The sequence below is a fragment of the Monopterus albus genome, unplaced genomic scaffold (assembly GCF_001952655.1).
Source record: "Monopterus albus unplaced genomic scaffold, M_albus_1.0 scaffold77.1, whole genome shotgun sequence".
Taxonomy (NCBI): domain Eukaryota; kingdom Metazoa; phylum Chordata; class Actinopteri; order Synbranchiformes; family Synbranchidae; genus Monopterus; species Monopterus albus.
In genome coordinates this window covers 1,112,238-1,118,305 of record NW_018127957.1, presented here as the reverse complement: position 1 = coordinate 1,118,305, position 6,068 = coordinate 1,112,238, and positions in this window count along the sequence as shown.

The following is a 6,068-nucleotide window of genomic DNA, read 5'->3' as shown; positions in this document are numbered from 1 at the left end:
GATCTTGTTCTGACATATGGCATCGAAACTGAACACTTAATAGTTTTTCCCCATAACCCTCTTCTGTCTGACCCTTTTCTAATAACTTTTGAATTTCCATTAATGGATTATACTCTATGTGGGAAACAATTCCACTACAGCAGATGTCTATCTGGCAATGCTGTTACCAAGTTTAAGGAAATAATTCCATCTTTATCTACTTCAGTGCCGTTTGCCAACACAGTGGAAGGAGGCCACCTTAACTTTACTCCCACACAAGTCGATAATCTTGCTAATAGTACTGCAGCCTGCCCGCTTAATACACTTGATACTGTTGCCCCTCTGAAAAGGAAGGCATTGAAACAGGAGGTTAGCCCCATATGTTATAAGATCAATACCACTTTCATGTTCGTGCCTTAAGAGTGAAGCCCGAGATGTGAGGGAATTAGCCTAGCTTAGCATAAAGACTATAAAACTGGGTTAATAGCAGTCGCAAGGGTTTAACAGTAGTCCTGCTGTAGACATCTAGGTTGAGCATGTCATGGCAGTTATTACATCACCACCACAACACCAAATATGTGAATCATGGTTTCATTAGAACTAGTTCTGTCCAAATGCAAAAATAACAATATTTTATTTGGGGGAAGAAACATTATAGCATTTATGTAGGATTTAGTGCAAGAGTGTTGTTTGAAACTATTTCTTGAGCCTTTTGTAACTTGTAACTCTCACCAGGGAAAGGGGTTTTGAATCCCCGAGGACTTTTCGTGTCAAAATAAAAGTTTCAATAAATAAAAAATCTATTAAGTGTATAACTGGAAATCAATTGTATACATCCACTGACAATCCACTGAGCATTCTGATCACTCATAAATGATGATGATCGAGAGCCATGTTGAGGCCAAGTTGTTACACTGACACTTTCAAAAACTGCTGATGAGGCAAAGCAAACAAAATTCCATTATTCTCTGTTCTGCTAGTATGAATTATTAATCCAGTCATTTAAAGCTAATATCAACCACTGTGTGATGTTGTCATGATAGCAGGAAAAGCTACTTCTCATTTACATGCACTGTTGTTTTCCCTGGGCCACTGGAGCAAACAGGATTATCTGTGGATATATACTGATAACAAAAGCTTTAAGAGAACACAAACTGAATGGCTACTAAGAAATACATAGCTAGAAACTCATTTTAAATGAATCTGACAATGGCTAAAAACTCAGTTTGTCTGTCAGCAAACTGAATACAATGCCAGTCATGTAGGTCCCAACCCATTTTGATTGTTCAAATAATACACACCACAGTAAATACTGCTCTTTCTGGAACATTACTGTCTCAGCTTTTATTTAGTAGAAGAAGAAAGGGAATGAACATTCACTTCCTGTTCAACTGGAACAGGTGGTGCCCATCTCACAGTTTAAGTCTAGGAATTCAGACTGCCACAAATACGAGCATGCGCAACATTGAACCTTATGAGTGTGAGAATCCCTGTTGCTTGCTATCATAAGGTTACACAGTTCCTCTTGTACGCTCAAATCATGTTACGCTCCATATTCTGTCCTGCCCTGCCCAGTAATCTAATTCTGCTGTCACAAATCCATCCCAATGCACTTGCAAATGCTGTCTTAAATGGTGCTCCAAACAGCACTATTGTGTGCATCTGAGGCAACAGAACTGTCAAGGCCAGGATGGAGGGTTGGGGCGGGGTCTTACATCAGAAGGAGTAATGCCAAAGGGTTAACTCATGGCACAGCAGAAGTGCAAGGAGGCATGTAGCTGAGGTAGGGGATCAGGATCTTGACAGGGTCAGTCACTTTGACCTCAAGGGTCTGTAGGCAGGTGGAGGCAGGTATAAGAAACCATAAACTCTGACCTGCTTGTTAATAGGTCAACTTGTATTAGTTTTCCCACCTATACCTTGCACCATGGTCTTAAAGACCAGACATGAGTCCCTGCAGGCAGCCAGTCTACTTTAATTAGTTGGCTGTGGTGTATGTTCTATAACCTATACAGTGCAATGCTATTAGTATACAGGAAATAAATACATAAGATGACACAATGCTTTTACAAAGGCATGCTAAAAAGTAATACGTATAAGAAGGGGTATAGGGGTATCACTTCTTTTACTTGTCCTTTAAGATGCGCCCTCTCCAGCTGCAGGCCTACTTTGACATCAGGGTATGTTTTGTTGCAAGCATTAACTAGCTGGCCAAATAGCTTTTCTTTACTATACAGTATTCTCAACAAACAAACTGAACAAAGTTAAAGTTAAAGCTGCTCTATATTAACTATGGATCTACAGTGCCTTGCGAAAGTATTCGGCCCCCTTGAACTTTGCGACCTTTTGCCACATTTCAGGCTTCAAACATAAAGATATAAAACTGTAATTTTTTGTGAAGAATCAACAACAAGTGGGACACAATCATGAAGTGGAACGAAATTTATTGGATATTTCAAACTTTTTTAACAAATAAAAAACTGAAAAATTGGGCGTGCAAAATTATTCAGCCCCCTTAAGTTAATACTTTGTAGCGCCACCTTTTGCTGCGATTACAGCTGTAAGTCACTTGGGGTATGTCTCTATCAGTTTTGCACATCAAGAGACTGAAATTTTTGCCCATTCCGCCTTGCAAAACAGCTCGAGCTCAGTGAGGTTGGATAGAGAGCGTTTGTGAACAGCAGTTTTCAGTTCTTCCCACAGATTCTCGATGGGGCTGAATAATTTTGCACGCCCAATTTTTCAGTTTTTTATTTGTTACAAAAGTTTGAAATATCCAATAAATTTCGTTCCACTTCATGATTGTGTCCCACTTGTTGTTGATTCTTCACAAAAAATTACAGTTTTATATCTTTATGTTTGAAGCCTGAAATGTGGCAAAAGGTCGCAAAGTTCAAGGGGGCCGAATACTTTCGCAAGGCACTGTATATGACAGGTGCTGCTTGTAGTGGTGGACCGACTGACATGGATCACCCCATTTTCTGCAGCTTTATGGAGTAAATTCACTTCTTTTAGATCATTGTTTGAATGTTTTTTTCACATTTTTTCTGCAAACACTGATGTCATCAACCTTGATTCCAGCTGAAGCTGAAAGCTTTTTTATTTTTTATTTGTGAAAAAGCTTAGCTAAATCCACTATTTAGCTGGTGTACTATGTGCAAATTTGGCAATCAAATAGCAAAGATAGTGGAACAAACACTGAATACTGAATGATGAATCACAACTGTAAATGAATGCTAACACTGATCTGTCTCTGGTTGGCTCAACTCTGCATGCATACTCTGTTTACACTACTAGACCACATCCCTTCTGTATGACTGATTCCAGTGGAAACCATTGTCAATTTACTAAAGCTGTTTATACTGTAGGTGTAGGGCAGCACTACTGCAAATGTGAACAAAGTTGTATGAAGCCTTCTGTGGCTCCAGAGAGGCGGCACCAAGTCTGATAAACAGTCTCAAGTGACTTGAGTCAGTATCAGCTGGTGCTGAAGACTACAAGTCTGAACATGGGTGAAAAAACTGAGAGCATAATATTACAAAGTATGTTTTATTTAAACATTATAATAATTATTATTTTATGAATTACGTCTGAAACCATGTGAAAGACATTTTAGCACGGCTCAAACCTGAGACCTCATAACTGTTGCCATCCTGTTGCTCACTACATACAAGTACCATTGTGCCATATTATTTAATACAGTTCTCTTTATTTTTCTCAGTATAAAAATCAGAAACTCATGCATTATATGCATTGGCTAATAATTTAGAGAGTACCATTTTGGATGCACAACCCAGTCTAAGTAGGATTAAGAATAAGAATTAGTTCAGGACTATTCTTTTCCAGGATTTCCCCTTGGGGATTAATAAAGTCTATCTATCTGTCTTATTTGACAGGTCACAAACAATACCCAGTAAATAGTATATGCTTGATGAGTTGTTTTTAATCCACTTTGAGACAAAAATCACAAGTGCCCCTTTGTTTTGAATTAACAGCACAGCACGTTTCAGTAGAACATTCTACATATGAGAAATTGTCGCTCAGACACACACACGCTTATGCACACATAAAGTACATGTGTGCAGTGGGGGCAGGGATGGTGAAACCACTTCCAGACAGCTCACAGCCTCCCAGAGAAGAGAGCAGCTGAGGTGGTGATTATGTAACCTGCTATTACATAAAAGTTATCACTACACTTAAACATGGCCACCCTGTAGATTTAGCATCATGGTAACAGAGGACAGGGTTGGCCTGCATCATGGCTATATGGACTAAAAATGGGTCAGGCTCTCAGCTCATGCCCCGGCACTCATCAGCATGGCTGAGTGCTTCTGAAAAGAGGGTCCCACTCCTCTGCCGTCCTAGGAGGAATATGTCCTGTGGATCAGCTGCTTGTGTTGATGTTTGTGTCACACAGTGGCAGACCAGTAGGAGATTCAGAGATGAGTAATAACCCCCTGTGTTCTCCCATCATGCCTGCTAATGTGCAGGCTCTTTTATCACACAGCTTTGTGCAGTCAACCCCCATGCACCAGTGTTTCATTAGGATGAAAATGTTTCTAGTATTTTACAGTATTATAGAATGTGCAACACTCACTTCTGAGGAAACAGCATGACTAAAACACTTACCGGACCTCTTGTAAACATATACACTAGAATTTCATATTTGAAAAAAACCGAGAAGCAAGCAGATTTTACTCCCTGATGATCAAACTGGACCATGAATCATTTCTGCCAAGCTGGTTTTGCAAAAGTGAGGTAAGCAAAATGTTTGGAATTTTCTGACAGTGAAAAAGGAATTTCATAATTCAAAACAATGACCTGAATACCACGGCAAACCTTTAAATCTCAACCATGGCGCTGAGCGTATGAAAAAATAATCATCAACACAAACACACATAAACAAAGACTAACACCATGCTCCCCCCAGACAAGACCAAATCCTCTAACACACATGCACACACATCTGCGGATTTTGGCTGGTGCTGCCACTGGCCCGTGCTAACAAACAACCGTCCTGTGCCTCTGCTCGCCCTCCCCCATCCCTCTGCCCCTGCCTCTCATTTGCCTGTCTTTGTCCTGTGAAGCACCACAGATCCAGCTGGTGGGGAGACTGATGCTTGCAGGCGGTGAACACCATCTGCTGCTCTTTACTAAGACAGCGGCGCTCAGCCACACTCAGCTGATTGGGAGTGAACACACAAGACACTACAGACTCCTAAGGAATAAAGAAACACACAGTACCTCTGTTGGACAGCAGGGTCAGACATGGCCGAGCTGAAAGTTCTACGAATAGTGGATGGACAAAAAAATGAATCATTCCTGGGTCTGAGAATAGTTCTCCATTTTAGGGAAAAGGGTCAAAGTATTTGCTTTCCTGCACAGACTAGATGTGAAGACTGATTTAACTCTCGTGTCTGTGCATTAAATATAAAACTAGAGCCTGGCAGAAAGTCTGACAGCAGGAGGATACAGCTATTCTGCTTTAACTTCTAACTCTGTCCAGAGATTTTTTTAAACATCAGCCTATTGCCAGCTGTACAACTCATGAATAAAAGAAATGTAGCTTGGTATTTTGGAAAATGTACACTGCAAACTATTGCCAAGACGTCCAAAGATTATGCTGTGGTATTTCACACCAAATTACATTAATATCACAGTATTATACTGTGACATTTCACTGTATAATACTGTATCAAGAATTTTACTGTGAAATCAGTGCATTCATGGCTATTACACAGGAAGTTACTGTAAAATTTGAATTTAAAGTTTGTCACGCAGCATTGCGAGATTGAAATCCTCACACTGTCTTTTACAGTGCACTTATTTGCTTTCTGTCATGACAAGACCGATGCACTTGTGTGTCTGTGACCAAACATGATGCTACAGTTAATTCAGTTTTGCAAAGAGCCTCGGAGCAAAGGAAACGGGCTAGCCTGACTCTGGCAATCAATCAATCAATCAATCAATCAATCAATCCATCTGCCAGCAGCAAATGAAAGGAACAGCTGCAGATTTTGGGAAATACGCGTATTCACTTTTCTGCAGAGATCTAAGATTAAAAGACTGATATCATTCTCATACTTGTA